This window comes from Balaenoptera acutorostrata, chromosome 19, assembly GCF_949987535.1.
Source record: "Balaenoptera acutorostrata chromosome 19, mBalAcu1.1, whole genome shotgun sequence".
In the NCBI taxonomy this organism is placed as follows: Eukaryota; Metazoa; Chordata; class Mammalia; order Artiodactyla; family Balaenopteridae; genus Balaenoptera; species Balaenoptera acutorostrata.
In genome coordinates, this window is record NC_080082.1 from 23,234,184 (window position 1) to 23,252,971 (window position 18,788).

At 38.3% G+C, this 18,788-nt stretch overlaps 1 long non-coding RNA gene across 3 annotated transcripts in view; it reads left to right on the forward strand.

Annotated features, from left to right (window-relative positions):
* Positions 1–18,788, forward strand: part of LOC103014749 (uncharacterized) — a 259,519-nt gene that overhangs the window by 215,218 nt on the left and 25,513 nt on the right. For 2 of the 3 annotated variants that reach the window (XR_009006034.1, XR_452539.2), the window contains exon 4: positions 3,814–5,305. The exons of the other annotated variant lie outside the window; for it this stretch is intronic. This is a non-coding gene — a long non-coding RNA (uncharacterized LOC103014749). Of the gene's footprint in view, positions 1–3,813; positions 5,306–18,788 lie in introns of those variants that run through there. 3 annotated transcript variants of the gene reach the window in all.

An 18,788-nucleotide genomic window follows, 5' to 3' on the forward strand; every position in this document is an offset into this window, starting at 1 on the left:
CTTATCTAAACCAATAACATTGCCTAAAAAATTTAATATTTACAAGAGGAGACCATAAGGTTGCAGCTGCCAGCAGATACTACTTGGAGAATGGCTGGGGGCATCCACAGGTCTGACACAGTTCAGAAAATTCAAGTTTTTAGCTATACAGGAATGTGTCTGAAATTACATCCATGATGACTGCCTAGTTTTACCTTGAATGTCTGAACCATAGCTACTCCATTTTGACTTTCAAATGTATTTCCCTCCTCAATGGCCAAAGCAGATGTATAACGCATGTTTGAAAGGCCACAAAAGAGGCCACTCCAGTCAGTAAAGTTTAAGTTAAACCATTTATAAGCCAGAATGACTTCCCCATACCTCAATACATATAGATTTTTCCATCATTTCCCCTTTTGATTGCAAATCCTCTGACATACCAAAACGTTTGTCCCCCGATGCCAGGGTAGCCGTCACCTTCTCTGGGTCCACCATTTCCCTCAGTGCTAGGCTTCCTTTTCATATATATATATACATATACGTGTGTGTGTGTATGTATGGCCTAGTTATCCACCTTGAGGGAAGACTAATCAGATATTGTGAACAGGCTCACAGGTATGCTAATGGGGAAATATTTTACAGGCCATACATTTAATCACTTATACCAAATTGTTACACAAGCATTGTATATGTGCTTTTAGCAGTACACTTAAAGCAAGCAGTGATACGTCATGAGTAGTTACACTCTCTGATAACTTCACTAGATAATTTTCTTTTACTCCTGAACATCAGGGCAAAAGCATGGCTAACACAATAACTTTTATAAATATAGACCTACTATAAGATAGAACAGAGCTCTGATCACCCATATTTAATTATTCATGGCCAAACAGCAAACCAGTGCAATGTAAAATGGTCTCTCAGGGTTGCAGTTCCCTAGCCCCAGAAAGGGAAAATCCCAACCAATGTTCTACCCATAGTCAAAGCCAATGCAACAGGGAAGTATACCCTGGTGTCATCAGAGCTCAGAAACCAGAGACTTCTCAACCAGCCAATGCAAGTGCTAATACATGGACACATATGAACAATGAACAAGGTCCCATAAACAAAAGATCAGATGAGGTGTAGCCAAAAATTCTCCTTCTACTCCCAGACAGAAGCTTCCAAAGAGACTGGCCCAGCTCTCGACAGAGAACAGGCCCATACTGGCCCACAATGAGCTCAGATGGGCTCACAACGGTCCCAGATGTGCTCACTCCCTGAAAGGGAAGTGAGCCCAGACAAAGCAGGTAGAATTCCCAGCCTGCACAAGTGGGAGTGGATCACCCTAAAACAATGCACACAAAAACACAATCAACAAATACGGTACAGTCACAAAGACAGAAAATCAGAGGTGGTGTAGCCCAAAGATTCCACTACTACTCCCAGATGGAGGCCACCAGGGAGGCCCAGCTCCTGAAAGAGAATGGACCAGAGTGGCTCGCAGTGAGCCCAGATGGCTTAATGCCTGAAAGGGAAAGGAGCCCAGATGGAGCAGGTAGAATTTTCCTATGTAATTTAACATACCGAATACTCCTAGTTAATTTGATCTCGATTGAGATGCACCAGGGTTCCTCTAGTTGGAGGTCTAGAGAACTTCAGTTAAAATTTTATATTTGGGGTGTTTGTCAAAAATATCAAAAAGGTTTCAAAGCATCTGATTAAATAGGATCATAGGTCATTGTGAAACAATACTTATTCACTTAACCAAAGTGACAGAAGATTTCAAAAGCAAATACAGGACTTCCCTGGTGGTGCAGTGATTAAGAATCCGCCTGCCAATGCAGGGGACATGGGTTCGAGCCCTGGTCGGGGAAGATCCCACATGTCGCAGAGCAACTAAGCCCGTGCTCCACAACTACTGAGCCTGCGCTCTAGAGCCCGCGAGCCACAACTACTGAAGCCCGCACGCCTAGAGCCTGTGCTCCGCAACAAGAGAAGCCACCATGATGAGAAGCCCATGCACTGCAATGAAGAGTAGCCCCCGCTTGCTGCAAGTAGAGGAAGCCCGCGCGCAGCAACGAAGACCCAACACAGCCATAAATAAATAAATAATAAATAAATAATTTTTTTTAAAAAAAAGCAAATACAGATCACTTAAAGCCACAGAAAATCACACAGTCTGTTATCAAAAGCAGCATTGCAAGAAAATTTTGTTCTCTTAACAGAGAGAGAACCAAACTCCAGTCTTGCACCAGCATACTCGGAATAACAAAATCTGTTTACTTAATTAAACTTAATCCAACTTTAGCCAATCCTGACCATGTACAAAACTCTTTTCTCAGTGTTCCTTTTCCAGAAACCTTCTACGACTTTCCGTATCCATATTAATTTTGTCCCTTATTTTCTTCTCCATTCGGAAACAACCAGCTCCAGGACAAAATTACCATTCTTTTCCCTTAACAAAATGTAATTCCATTGCTCATACCTTGTTTTATTGAAATCACACATATCTTTTTTTTTTTTTGCAGTCCTTTTTTATATTAAGTCTAAGATGCCTGAGATATCCGAGGTCTGCTACCAAGACATTCAGGGTAGAGGCTTTAGGATAGAGAGAGACATTTGGGAGTCATCAGTGCATAGATGGTTTTTTGTATTTTGGGTTTTTTCGGCCGCACCCCATAGCACGCGGGATCTTAGTTCCCCAACCAGGGGAACCTATGCCTCCTGCAGTGGAAGCATGGAGTCTTAACCACTGGACCACCAGGGAAGTCCTGAAATCACACATCTTACTTTCCTGCATTACTGAAATGTTTCTCTTATTGTTGTAGCTTTAATTACACATATTATAATTTTAACCCTTAAAAACTTAACCTCTAACAAAAACTGAGAACCAAGTAATTGTGAACTGTTTGTCATACCAGCATTTCCTGATTGGAAAACTTATGCTTTAGTCTTCCTCTCCTAAGAAGGCAAAGGTAGGTAACCTTAGATCCATCCAGCAACTAACCTTCCAATATTTTATCTTGTTTGAAATGACCCAGAGAGTCAATGAATTCTCGTCATTTAACTTAGTTTAAAATTACCAAAATCTGCAGAGACTATCCTTAAAGCAGACATTTGCGAAACATAATTTTTCCTAACAAATTCACCCAAAAAAACCTCTTATCTCATTTACATTTACTTGAAGTTTCATCATATCAAGTTATTTTCCTTGCAGACAAATTTGCAACAGATATAATAAGGTCTTATTTGACTTCTAGTAAACCTAGGTACAGTAAAAGTATTATACTTAATATTGGTGATTCTAAAGACATTTCTATATTAATCAAACAACAAGCTTAAGCTAGCTTTAATACCAGATATTCAGTACTAAGTATTACTCAGATCATGTGAACCTGAAATTCATTCCAGCCAGTTTCTTTTATATTTAGAAGTATTTAATTTGTAAGTGCTTACTTTTAAGTCAATTAAAAAGAGCTCATTCACAAGTTAATTTTTACATAAAGACAGAAACAGAGATCTCACCGTTTTTCTGCTTGAGTTTAAAAAGGACTTTTTTTTTCTCTCAGTCTCAGGGACTATAGATCAGATAAGTTCCTGAAAGCCCAGGCAGAATATTTACATTTTAAGAGCATGGGGAGAGACATGCAAGTTCCTCCTAGAAGGACTTGTTCCCTCACAGTCAGAATTCCGAAAAGATGTTTTATCAAGCCAGCTTTTTCTAACTGCATATACAAAAGGAACCAGTTTTGGAATTTCAAAGTTGTTTCATCTTAACCAATTTTTTCTGCAATCTAAAGAATACTGTGGCCACACAGTGTTAAAAGAGTAATTTTCTTTCTTTTGTCATAGGATCATAGCTAAAATCCTTCCAATCACCCAGAATGTGCCCCAAGGGGCTATGAGGTAGAACTGAACCTGAGTTTCCCGTTCTACAAAAAGGCAACAAGAATATCAATCATACAAATGGAATACACACATACCAAAAGACATATCCGTCACAAATTCGCCGAGAGGATGACTAGTACAGAGTCCCAAACAAGGCTTCCCCAACACAAACTGCCTTCGATGGCAGACGCACGTCAGAACCAACTGGCAAAATGCCAAAACAGCACAAGGGGAAGGTTGCCCACATGCACACTGGTGGGCTCACCAGTCCTGGTGCTCATCAGCTTGTATCAGATGCACATTTCCATTTCCACCAACCAAAAGCAAAAGTTGGCAGCCAGTGCCAAGCAGGAGAGAAACAGGAAGAATCCCTGAAACAAACAGTTTCAGCAGCTGCTGAGACATCCCTGAAAATAACCCTCTCGGGGCGGGCCGGCTAGCCAGGAGCAGCTGGCTTGTCTCGATCGTCCTGGCAACTGCATGGCCGGTTGACTCCTCCAGGAAACCCCGAGCAGCAAGACACCACGAGAGTGCAGCCCCACATTGGGTGCCATAATGGGTTAGCAAACTCAGGTTTGGCTGATTGCTGCTCAAAAGCCCATACTTGAGAGACAAGTGTTGGTGGAAAAGGAAAGGATGCTTTATTCAGGAGGCCTGCAACCTGGGGAGAAGGCAGACTCATGTCTAAGAACGAACTCTGAAGACTCTGTTGGACCAAGAAAGATTTTAAAGGGAGAAAGGGGAAACTAATCACAATTAACCATTTGGGGAGGGGGTCAGAGTCTTTGTTATCTTCCAGTGTGTGCAGACTTTCTTCCGATTGGCTGGTGGTGAGGTAACAAGGTGGTGTTGCAGGACTCTTGTGCTCAGCCTGAAGTTGTCATCTTCCACCTGGGTGGGGGCCTTAGTTCCTGCAGAGGAACTCGAAGATACTGTTTTGTATATTCCTCGAGGAGGAACCAGGACCCTGCTCCATAGCTGCACAATTGTTTCTTGACTGCTCCTCCTTTGTTCTGTATCCCCTCCCTTCCCTGATTAGCAACTGTCTGAATATGCCCTTTGGAACTCAGGGCAGGTTAAGGAGGCTGAATGAAGCCTATTTCCTACAAAGAAGAAATGGGAGACACAGAAAGGATGTGTATATGGGAGGGCCCCACTGGGTCCAGCTCAGTTTCACTTACAAATTCTTATGTACTCTATTTTACTGTTTCCTCTGCTTATATGACAGCACTACATTGTTTCTTGGAGTTTTTGTTTGTTTTTTTAAAAAGAAGCTATGAGATATGTTTAGTATATGATAAGATGCTCCCCTTTACTTACTATTCTTTCTACAGCTGGTTTTCCTAGCAATTTTTACGTTTATTCCTTTTTTGTAAGTTGTGTTTAGTTTCCCTAAGGAAATAAATCTTGTTTGTATTTATATTAGAATCAAAATAAATTAATAAATTAAATTAAATTAGTGAGACTTGAAATTGTGATGTGTTGATATATTCTAACAAAGAGCAGGGGGTATATCCTTCCATTAGCTCAAGTTTGGAAGTGTGTTATATACACACACACATTCACAAGATGGGAACAAAGCTCTTCTTCCTCCCCTGTCTCTTATCCACTTCATACAGACATTTCCATTACAGGTACCTCTTACTGTAATGGACAGTACATTGGACTAAGTCTCAGAAGGGTCTTAAAAGCATGTTGATATTGATAAAACATCTACAACAAGCCCCAAATGGTTCTACATCCTTTGAATTATTCTAGTCATAAGTCTCCCTTTTTGCAAACTGGACAAATAATTTCTAAACTTAGGATTTCATACCATATAATATGAGAGATAATTTCCAGCCGTAGTGGCTGTTTCTAAGGCTCTATATGAGAAATATTCAACACCAAGATTCTGGGTTATATTTCCTTTTGTTCTTTATTTACTTAATTTCTCTAAGAGGCCTGCAGTATTACAAAGAGACTGTTATAAGTGTTAAACTATTGCCTATTTTGCTATTGAAATTAGCAGTTAGTTTTCAAATATGTGTTTTTCTTTAATTTACTAAGAAAATGGATGGCATCTTTCTCAAATTCATAAAGATAGCCTGCAGGGAAATAGCTAATTATCCTAAATATATTTCAAAACTCCCAAAAGGAGATACAGGAAAACATATTTCAAATATGTCTGTTAGAATACCTTCAAAGTCCTTTGATAAACTCTTGGATCATCACAATGATGGGATTTATTGTGACCCTTTCTGCATGTGCTGCACAAAGAAAGAGGAGTATTATCCTATCAGAAACCTGTAGCTGCAAGGGGGAAATAGACCATTTAAATGCAAATTTTCTAATCCAAGAGATTCACTCTCTAAATAGAAGTGGGTCTTCAGGGTGACTCATGAAGTCAGCAATATACAGCCATTCTTCTGGGATTACTTATTTTAGGAAATCTAATAACCTGCTTTATTATGTGAGGATACAATGCCCTACCATGTATCCCCAGACTTTCCCTAGTTACTGTTTCTCATAATATGTGGGCTTCCTGCTTGTTTAAAGTTTCAGTGGTTCCTTTAATTATGAATCAGGTGCCAAAAAAGCTCCAGTTCTATACTCTAGCTATGGTACTAAATCGCCTATAGTAATTACACAGTATATATTCTCCAGTCACAATTATTGGAAAAGTGTTGAAGAAAAATTTGTTAAAAAGACAGAATGGTATATATATTTGAGGGGCAATAATATTTCATAAGAACAGTTCCACTGCAAGATATACACCTCTGCGCTGTCTTTCCACAAATCACACTGAATATTCATTTAAATTTTTTCTCCTGTATTCTAGAGCATAGTAAACTATTTGTAGGCTGTATTTATGATGCTGAAAAATACAAAGACAGACTTACACTGATCATATCTGGCATCCCAGTTTCAACCTTATTTCCAGAATTTTGGTTTAAAAAAAGTAACTATTCTCCATATCCACAATTTTCCAGTATTCACTTGTAAGTAATCAATGACTCAAGCAAACTCTTGGTGATTCTGGAGGAATGGGTAGAACTGTAAGCTTTAAATAAAATCCATTGCTTAATATAAGCCTTATCTTTGGTCACATTATCAGGATTAGAAGGGCTAAGAGTAACTCTTATTTCCTCTGCTAAAACCAACAACATGCTTCAAATCCCTAAAAAGCAGAATACAGGTAAGGGTTCACACAGGAATTTGCATTTGAACTTGACTTTGAAGAAAAACAGGCATGCTTCTGAATAGGTGGTGGGGAGTTTCAGGGATGTAGGGGAGAAAGGCATTTGAGTTCAGAAGTGTGGCAGATACAGATTAGGAGAGGTTTAAAAAACAGATCAATTAAGGCAAATGACTTACAGGGTAGAGGAGAAGCAGGTAGAGAAGAGATTAGAAGTAAGTGCTAGATTCAAACTATGTAAGAAGTTGTGTTTGCTACCTTAAGAAGTCTAAAATTTTTATAACAGGCTATTCTGAAGGAACTTTGCTTTGTTTTGTCTTATCTTTACTCAGGGTATTTATAAAGCAGTGGATAACATGATGTGAGTTATAGGGAGATAACTTTGCTCTGGGACTACCAAGTAAACTGGAGAGGGGAGAAAGAAAATATTTAGAATACCAATGCAGTCACTAGATCATAGATTATGAAGTCTCACCATAGCTGATGAGATAGAGAAAAATGATTTTAAAAATAAATACAGGACGGAGCTGGAGGAATCAGGCTCCCTGACTTCAGACTATACTACAAAGCTACAGTAATCAAGACAGTATGGTATTGGCACAAAAACAGAAATATAGATCAATGGAATGAGATAGAAAGCCCAGAGATAAACCCACGCACATATGGTCAACTTATCTTTGATAAAGGAGGCAAGAATATACAGTGGAGAAAAGACAGCCTCTTCAATAAGTGGTGCTGGGAAAACTGGACAGCTACATGTAAAAGAATGAAATTAAAACACTCCCTAACACCATACACAAAAATAAACTCAAAATGGATTAAAGACCTAAATGTAAGGCCAGGCACTATCAAACTCTTAGAGGAAAACATAGGCAGAACACTCTGTGATATAAATCACAGCAAGATCCTTTTTGACCCACCTCCTAGAAAAATGGAAATAAAAACAAAAATAAATAAATGGGACCTAATGAAACTTAAAAGCTTTTGCACAACAAAAGAATCCATAAACAAGACGAAAAGACAACCCTCAGAATGGGAGAAAATATTTGCAAATGAAGCAACTGACAAAGGATTAATCTCCAAAATTTACAAGCAGCTCATGCAGCTCAATATCAAAAAAACAAACAACCCAATCCAAAAATGGGCAGAAGACCTAAATAGACATTTCTCCAAAGAAGATATACAGACCACCAGCAAACACATGAAAGGATGCTCAACATCACTAATCATTAGAGAAGTGCAAATCAAAACTACAATGAGGTATCACCTCACACCAGCCATCATCAAAAAATCTGCAAACAATAAATGCTGGAGAGGGTGTGGAGAAAAGGGAACCCTCTTGCACTGTTGGTGGGAATATCAATTGATACAGCCACTATGGAGAACAGTATGGCAGTTCCTTAAAAAACTAAAAATAGAACTACCATACGACCCAGCAATCCCACTACTGGGCATATACCCTGAGAAAACCATAATTCAAAAAGAGTCATGTACTACAATGTTCATTGCAGCTCGATTTACAACAGCCAGGACATGGAAGCAACCTAAGTGTCCATCGACAGATGAATGGATAAAGAAGATGTGGCATGTATATACAATGGAATATTACTCAGCCATAAAAAGAAATGAAATGGAGGTATTTGTAATGAGGTGGATGGAGTTAGAGTCTGTCATACAGAGTGAAGTAAGTTAGAAAGAGAAAAACAAATACTGTATGCTAACACATATATATGGAATCTAAAAAAAAAAATGGTTTTGAAGAACATAGGGGCAGGACAGGAATAAAGACGCAGATGTAGACAATGGACTTGAGGACACGGGGAGGGGGAATGGTAAGCTGGGACGAAGTGAGAGAGTGGCATGGACTTATATATACAACCAAATGTAAAATAGCTAGCTAGTGGGAAGCAGCCGCATAGCACAGGGAGATCAGCTCTGTGCTTTGTGACCACCTAGAGGGGTAGGATAGGGAGGCTGGGAGGGAGATGCAAGAGGGAGGAGATATGGGGATATATGTATATGTATAACTGATTCACTTTTTTATAAAGCAGAAACTAACAAACCATTGTAAAGCAATTATACTCCAATAAAGATGTAAAATAAATAAATAAATAAATACAGGGACTTCCCTGGTGGTCCAGCGGCTAAAGACTCCACACTCCCAATGCAGAGGGCCAGGTTCGATCGCTGGTCAGGGAACTAGATCCCACATGCCGCAACTAGGAGTTCAAATGCCACAACTAAAGATCCTGCATACCGCAACGAAGATCCCTTGTGCCGCAGCTAAGACCCAGCACAGCCAAATAAATAAATAATTATAAATAAATAAATACAGACAGTGAGATTGACAGACTTGTTGAGTAATTCAATGTACACAGGGAGAAGTCAGAACATTTCTATTTTTGAAGACTGGGTAGATAGAGTATTATTTGCTAAATTAAATGCTCTCTCAATACAACTTGATATTGAGGACTGTGTGAACAGTCTGCAAGGATGTGAGGTGACGTTTAGGGTGTAAAAGGCCAGAGTCCCACCTGAGTAGAGAAAGCCAACAGGTAAGAGGCTACCAGAGTCTGTAGGACAGCAGAGATGTCCATACCCCTGTCCAGACTGGATTATCATGACCTTGCAGATAAGAAGACCTCAAACCTAGTTATATACTAGAATTACTTAGAAGTTTAAAAATATACCACTGCCCTGGTCCCATTTCCAGTGATTCTAATTTTGCCCTTGTGTGGGTCAGAGACTTTCCTATTTTCCTTATAAGTTTTTCACAGATTCTAACATGCAACGAGGATGAGAATCACTGCTATAAATGGTAACCGAGGAGTGTGGAAACATGTTTTATTTATTCTCTTTTGTGACCTTCACCTGCATCATAATTTGTTGAATACCTGTCTTCTTCACACCACATGATAATAGGAGCCAGATCTGTTGACACAGTTTCATTTCTCAGGATTCATTACTGTGACTTTGCACAGTCGTGTAAACTGTTCACTTTCTCATCCACCAATATCTATCCACTGAACAAGGCTATTTGAGACGTGCTAGGAATACAATGCAAAGGAAAATCCTACCTCATCCCTCACTTCATGGAGTTTACAGTCTGTATAGAAAGAAGAAAAGAAGAAATGAAAGGAGAAATAAAAGAAGGAACTTAAAGTCCATATCTTCTCTGCCAAGGTTATATTCACTTTTATGTCATCCCTAATTAGGGATACATGGAATTTCAAGCACTGTTGAATAAATGAAGAAAGCAATTGGGTGGCAAAAGACATGTGTGTGCTATTACAAAATCTGCACATGAGCTCTCTATCTCTTTTTTTTCTTTTCTGTAAGGCTGACCAGACAAGAAATCCTAATATTCTAAATAAGAAGATAATGCTAAGATGCATATGTTCATTTTTAACAAGCAAAATTAACTTCTGCTAAGAACACTGATGATTCATGTTGCGCATTGTCCCCTAGAAGAAGCTGATTATTATGAAACAGAGCAGAACCCCTTTCCTTCAGAAGACCTAAATAATAATGCTTAAATTATCTTAATTAAGGTGTAGACCTCCACAGCTCATTTTAGAAAGGGTAAATCTTCCAAAAATCTTAAGAATTAGATCACGTAGAGGACAAAGATTCAGTAGGGTCTAAATTGGTATCCCTGGTTTTTCCTTTCAGAGGAAGTTTATGTGGTCAGAGTAAACCTCATGGCATACAGTGAGATGAGGACAATGAGCATTTCCAGACCTGAGCAGAAAGACAGTAAGAAGTGTCAGGCAAACGTTCTGCACATTGTTCAGAGCAAGTGAGATAAACATCTTTGTTGAGGCCGTATCCTTAAATAAGGATATCTTGATTTAATTTAAAAATTAAAGAAAAAAAATACAGAAAATGAATTTTAAGAAAACTATACTTGGAATCATAGAATCAGAGGATTTCAGACCTAGGAAGGCCTTCAGGAATTTATCCCCAATAGGTCAAATTTTCTTTCTATTGATATTTTTTGATAACAGTTTTATTGAGTTTCAACTTACATATCATAAAATACACCCATTTTAATTATTCAATTCAATAGTTTTGGTAAATTTACAGCATTGTGCAATCATCATAGTAATTCAGTTTTAGAAGCTTTCAATCATCCCAGGGATTCCTCATACGTATTTGCAGACAATCTTTGTTCCCACTCCTAACCCTAGGTAACCACTATTCTACTTCCTGTCTCTACGAATATCCCTGTTATGGACATAACACAGATAAACAGAATCATACAACATGTTGTCTTTTGCACCTGACTTCTTTCATTTGGCATAGTAACTCTGAGGTTCGTCCATGCTGTAGCACATGTGGGTAGTTTGTTTCCTTTTTAATGCCGAATAATATTCAACTGCACCAACCCTTTGAATTTAAGGATGAAGAAATTGAGATCAAGTGAGGCAGCATCACTATTTCAAGTCCCTACAGCAAGTGTGGCTTCTCTGGATGTGAAATCACACTCTGACTCTGGATGATAAATGTCCTGACCTCATACTAGCTGGTTCTGTTCACTGGGGAGACGATTATCAGTATGTAACCTGTAGGTGATTTTGTGTCTGGGACTTCTCACATTAAGTTCAGAGCAACTGTCACTTAGCTAAACCAGAAAGCTTGACCCTTGCTATCTCCCAGGCCTTTATGAAACCCAGTCCCCCTAAAACCAAGTTCCTCAAAGTGTTTATGATTAACCTATCTCAAATGGTATTCCCTTTCTTGTTCAACACCTGTTCTCCTCAAGATTGAAAAGTATCAAAGAAAAGGGAGGACTGAAACCGAGCAAGACCCCATGGGGCCCTCCTGGATACAAATCCTTTCTGGATCTCTCCTTTCTTGTTTGTAAAAAAAATAGGCTTCATTCAGCCTCCTTGACCTTCCCTGACTGAGTTCCAAAGGGCAGATTCAAACAGTTGCTAATCAGGCAAGGGAGTGGATGCAGAAACAAAGGAGGAACAGTCAAGAAACAATAGTGCAGCTATGGGGCAGGGTCCTGGTTCCTCCTCAAGGAATACACAGAACAGTATCTTCAAGTTCCTCTGCAGGAACTAAGGCCCCCACCCGGGTGGAGGATGGCAACTTCAGACTGAGCACAAGAGTCCTGGAACACTACCCTGTTACCTCACCACCAACCAATCAGAAGAAAGTCTGCACACAGTGGAAGATAATGAAGACTCTGACCTCCTCCGCGAATGATTAACTGTGATTAACTTCCCCTTTCTCCCTTTAAAAACTTTCATGGTCCAGCAGAATCTTCAGAGTTGGTTCTTGGACATGAGTCCACCTTCTCCCCTGGTTGCTGGCCTCCTGAATAAAGCAAACTTTCCTTTCCAACCAACACTTGTCTCTTGAGTACTGGCTTTCAAGTGGCGAGCCGTCAAACCTGAGTTTGGTAACATTTACTGTAAGCTTTCATTAACATACTTCTACACCTCCCCAACATCAATTTCTTTGGGGGGGAAAAAAGTCCCAATATATGTTGTGATTATTTCAGAATTATTCATCTATTTATATATCTTTCTTCCCCAACGATTTTGTAAGCACTATCAAGGAGGAAGAAAATTTCCTCTACTCTTCCAGATTCTTCTGGCTGGTCTAAGAATTAAATTGAAGGAGACAGGTTAACAGGAGAAAACTGAACAAAAGTTTAATAACAGGTATACGTGGGAGAGACCCAGGAGAACTAGGTAACTTGTCAAGATGGCTAAAACCCTCACCTTAAACACCATCTTTAGTTAAAGACAAAAGAGGAAATTGGGGCAGTGGTTTGGGACTTCAAAGGGGAGGACGGCCGGCAATTCTCATGGAGACGGAAAAACAAATGTTTGGTAAACAAATGTTTGCTGGGCCCTGCAGAGACAGAGGGACACAAAGAGAGGAATTTTAACAGACTCTGCCGGGCTCCCCCCTGCTGGTACACCTAATGCATACTATAGTTATCTTCCTGGAACAGATCCTCTATCTACATTCTTCAGGCAGTTAGAAAGAAGGTCAGTTTCTTTCTGAGTCTTTTTGGGTGTGTTTTTAGCTTCAAATAATCCAGATGCCAAGGAGACATTTTGGGGTGGCAGATTTTGCTCCCCTACGGCACTTTTCATGAGGGAGCTGTCCAAGGCCTAGGGCCACAACTGCCACACACAACTCTGGCTACAAACATATTTCCATTCAAATGCTGTGCTTAGTAAATAGAGAAACTCAGCTAATGTAACTCTTCTGAGGTCCCACAGGTAATGAGTAACAGAAAAGTAAAGAATTCAGATTTTGTTTACTTCTACATTTGGAACATTTTAGTGACTGAAGATGAGCTCCGAGTTCTATATTTTCTTGGATAGTCAGGAAAGTTAACCATATTATTTTGCAATCTCCAAGGAATCTAATGAAGGCTGTCACTCTCCCTAATTAGTCCCATTTGATTTTCATTTTATTAAAAACAACATGGTGACGCATGCTTGCCCTCTCACCTGATTTTAATTAGGTCTCATGAAACACAATTTGGCAAATCTGACCATTCACCTCATTATAAAAGAGACAAATTATTCTAAACCAGGTTTCTAATGAAAACAAAACCCTCTTTTCTAACCAAAAGGCACTGTCTGCTCCTAGACATTAAATATTTGCAAAATAGACATAAGCCATCAATTTCCAAGGACATGTTATCTTAAATATTCTTAATCTCAGATTCTTGACAATTAACAATTTTCACTTATATATTGATATGCTGATCTAATAAACAATATATTCAAGCCATTAAAGCAGGTAAGCAAAAAAGGAGTTAATATGGAGTAGTGAAGCACATGGAATCTGTCAAACTTCCTGGGTTCAAATCTGCTCACTTCCTCATACCATATTTGTAACCATGGGCATGTTCCATCACATTTGAACTCTCATCTGCAAAATGAGAGTAATAATACTATCAATCATATTGGGTTGTGGTGCAGATTAAAAGACATATTACAAGTTAAACATGTATAATAGTTACTGGCAAAGTATTATACATCATTATAGCTATTATTGAATTGAGGTCATTCTTTGGATTTATTTTCTATTATTACTTTTAGAAATTTTCATAGGGCCTGGAATTTCTATGAGATACCATATTCTAAATATTCTATCCTTGGTCCATCAACATAAAATATTACAAAATTTCAATCCCAGACTGCTGCTGCTTTCTGAAGAAGCACAAAGAGTCCTTTTTCATCCATGTGACCAGACTTTCAGATCAGACAATATGATATGTAAGTAAGGTATTTGATCTTATAATGCAATTTGAGTCTTCAAAACTCCTATATTGTGTCCCATGGTATTTCTAATTGCTATAAATGAAAATTGGATAGTTTCATACTATTCCCTAAATACAATTATATTTTCAGTAATATCACCATGTGTCTTACCATAAATTTTAACTTCATGAAAAAGTGAAAAATTCAAATGGGAATTCAATACAGACTAGAAAATACTGGGGAGAAGAACATGAGAGACAGAGAGAAAAAGAGAATGAGAATGTATATACCTGTTGGTATAGGTAGAAGTGGTAGAAGGAATATTTGTATTAAATCTAATGCTACAACATTAAAATCCATTGGTACTAGGTTGCAATTTCATTGAGGAATATATAAAAGCTCAAGATAAAAGTTATGATCATAGGGACTTCCCTGGTGGCGCAGTGGTTAAGACTCCGAGATCCCAATGCAGGGAGCCCGAGTTCGATCCCTGGTCAGGGAACTAGATCCCACATGCATGCTGCAACTAAGAGTTCACGTGACAACTAAGGAGGCTGCCTGCCGCAACCAAGACCTGGCACAACCAAATAAATAAACAAATATTTTTTTAAATTTTAAAAAATAATAAAAAATAAAAAGAATGTCTTGCAAGAGAAATTTTTTTAAAAAGTTATGATCATATTTCGTAAAGTATAAAACACTACAAAAGTCAAAATTAAGGCAACCTATGGAATGGAAGGAAATATCTGCAAACCATATATCTGATAAGGTATTAATATCCAGAATATGTAAAAAATACCTACAACTCAACAACAACCAAAATAACCTAATTAAAAAATGGGCAAAGTACATCAAAAGACATTTCTCCAAAGAAGATATACAAACGGCCAACAAGCATATGAAAAGATGTTTAACAGCACTAATCAACTGGGAAATGCAAATCAAAACCACAATTAGATATCATCTCACACCCATTTGGTTGATCACTATTAAAAACAAGCAAACGAACACCCAGAAAATAACAAATGATTGTAAGGATGCAGGGGGAAAAAGGAACCCTTGTACACTGTTGGTGGAAATGTAAAATGGTACAGCTGCTATGGAAAAATGTATGGGGTTTCTGAAAAATTAAAAACAGAATTAACATATGCTCTAGCAATTCCACTTCTGGGTATATATCCAAAAGAATTAAAAACAGGGTCTAAAAGATATAAATATATACACACCCATATTCACTGCAGCATTATTCACAATAGCTAAAAGATGGAAGCAACCTAAATGTCCATCAACAGATGAATAAAATTCAGTATATACATACAATGGAATATTATTTAGCCTTAAAAAAGAAAATCCTGTTATATACCACAACATTGATGAACTTCGAGGATATTATGCAAAGTGAAATAAGCCAGTCACAAAATGACAAATACTGCATGATTTCACTTACATAAGATATCTAAAATAGCCAAACTCTTTGAAACAGAAAGTAGAATGGTGGTTGTCACGGGCTGGGAGAGGGAGAAATGGGGAACTGATGTTCAATGGATATGGAGTTTCAGTTTTGCAAGATGAAAAAGTTCTAGAGACCTATTGCTGACAATGTGCATACAGTTAACAATATCATACACTTAAAAATGGTTAAGACAGTGAATTTTATGTTAAGTATTTTTTACTGCAAAAAAACATATGCATTTTGGCCAAGGGGTATCCAACTATACTAAAACAAGTATTTGTTATATGTATCACAGATTGGAAATGTGATTTAGTAATTGGCCAAATCATTTTGGAATACAGATCCTGCAACACAAATATACCTGAAGGAACCATAATTTTTAATTGCATAAGTTTGTATAGCCCGTATCTTATCTCTTCTCCAACGATATAGATAATGGATAGCAAAGAGAAAACATAAACATATTCTCTGGTTTACTCATCAGGAAATTTTCTTTTTAAATTATATATCCATTTCTGTTACTCACTTCATGTGGCTCTTCAGAAGACTCAAATGATTGTACTTTTCCCTAAATGCCAATTTAAGGACTTGAGAAAAACATATTGTCTGTGAAGCAGCCCTTGCTACACCCTCAAAAAGTCCTGGCATTCTAGTTTGTTTATATGTGAAAAACAAATGTAATATAAACGTGCTCTCTCCTCTGTGGCTTATTTAGAGGTACTAAGGGAAGTCTGAGAGGTGTCACATTCCAAAACAGTACCAGGAAGCTATGGAATTTTCTGTTTCAACCCAAGTCTGATTAATAAAGGCCATACCCTGACTACTCTACAATTCTTCTCTCTTTCTGATTTCCCCATGTCCCCTCTTTGGTATGCTCATTAATCTAGCTGGAATACAGCTTTCAGATTCAGTCATATAGTGATTTACTTGAGGAGTATGGTTCAGAGGCCACAATGGAGAGTTAGATTTCAACTCACTGCAGAAAGAATTTCATGATAAGTGCTTTTCAGCCACGAATGAAAAGTTACTGCAAAGAATACTGTGAAAACGTTCTTTCAGCAGTCCAAGTAAGATGCAAAGAAACCTCTTAGGAGAGGTGAAATCTTTGGAGAAGTGCTTCTTTCATCTTACAAACCGTATTTTACAACTGGGGAGTTTTCCTCTGGTGAGAATAAGTTTCTCTCACAGGAGGTTGATGACCTCTTTAAAAAAAAAAATCAGAGAGGAAAAAACAAAGATGTAACAATACGGAAGAAGATACACATAAAACAACACAATTTTCGTTTTCTCCACACACACACATACATGAGCGCACACACATCAGTTATCATCGACATTTCAAACACTGTATACTTATGTGCATTTTAGATAAGTCAAACTCTTAATCATTCATCTTTTTATTCACTCTATTACCTATTCATGCTTTAATCTATCACCAAGATCAATATTGTGTGAATTATTGTGCAGCTGCCCCAAATTTCAACTTGTTAAAAAAGATTTCTCTTGCACTTGTTTACTATGTATTAAATTATATACTTCATTTAGATATCTGGAAATAAGTTCATGACTTCAGAACACATCTTCAATATTAAGTGCTGGAAATTTTGTGCACAATAAGGAATTCACCTATCTGCCATAGCTGTGAAAAATGCAGTAGTACACATCCAGTCATTATAAACTGGTGTCCTGTCATTCAACACAGGTACCAGAGGTCGTTTCATATTTAATAAAGTGATATAATGATTTATTAATCCTGTGGGGAAAAAAGAATCATAATTCTGTATTGTCTCTATCTCCAACAACACAAAATCCTCTCATTTCCCACCATGGGTGTGTGTACAGCAACACCATCTTTTAGCTATAATGGCGTATATACACACCTCATCAGAAGACGGATCTCAGTAAGTGTTGCTTTCATTTTCCCACATACAAACAGGTTGGCTTCTTCAGCGGGGTCTTTTCTTCCTCTTGTCAAGCTTTCTCTGATTATCTGTCATTATTTCAACATCTGGAGGGGCAGATAAGCTACTCCAATTGGAACACTGCAGTCAGCAACTTTATCCAGGAAACGAAATTTGTCACCTCTGCAAAGCATCCGTCTTCTGCCAGCTTTTGACTTCCTATCCTCAGGCCAAACTCAAAAATCAGGCCTCCCAGTTTGTAGGGCTGCTGTGCTATGGACTAATTCAGCTATGGAGAAAAGGATGACAAAGGGTGGAAAGATCATGATTAACTCAAATTAATTTCTAGAACAGCAGGAAACCCATCTCAACATGATATAAAGATTTAATCTTAACCTGATGTCTCTCCAGACATTACACGACTTCCTTCTTAAAGAAATATTGAATGTTGCTCTGCATTTTTTCCTGACAATTGCTTGTACCATCACTGTGCTGCTTTGATCAGAGGAAGAGGTCATCTTCTTAAATTAACCAGAAAGCTAACAGTTGCTAATTTGAGGTGTGATATGAAAGAAATTCACAAATCACCCATTCCTTAGTCTACTCATTCAATTAAAGTGACAGTAGAGCTGCACACACATAAAATTATATTTTAAAGGCAAATCTGTTCAGATTCTTTCTCTGATTAAAACCATTCACTGATTCCCTTTCCCCAGAGAGTATCTGGATGCTTTTACGAGCTTGTCAAGGTGAGTTGTCTTCTGGCTCTTGTTTGATTCTCCAGGCTTGCGTCCCACCCTTGCTGTACACTCCAACCACTTGAATTTCTCTATGCCATGCCCTCTTGCCAATGTACATGTTATTCCTATTTCTGGGAGGCCTCTCAGCCTAGAAGGATGCTTCTCAAAATCAATGTACATTCAAATCATTGAGGAATCTTGTGAAAATGAAGGTTTTAGACTGTGTATTTGTAACAAGCTTCCAGGTGGCGCTAATACTGTTGAGACCTATAGTATACTTTGAGTGTACCATGGTCCTAGAGCACTTATTCTCAGCTCAGGGGTGATTTTGCTCCCCAGGGCCATTTGGAACTATCTGGACACATCTGCCATAACTTGGGGGACGGGGTACTGGTAACCTAGTAGTTAAAGACCAAGAATAGGGCT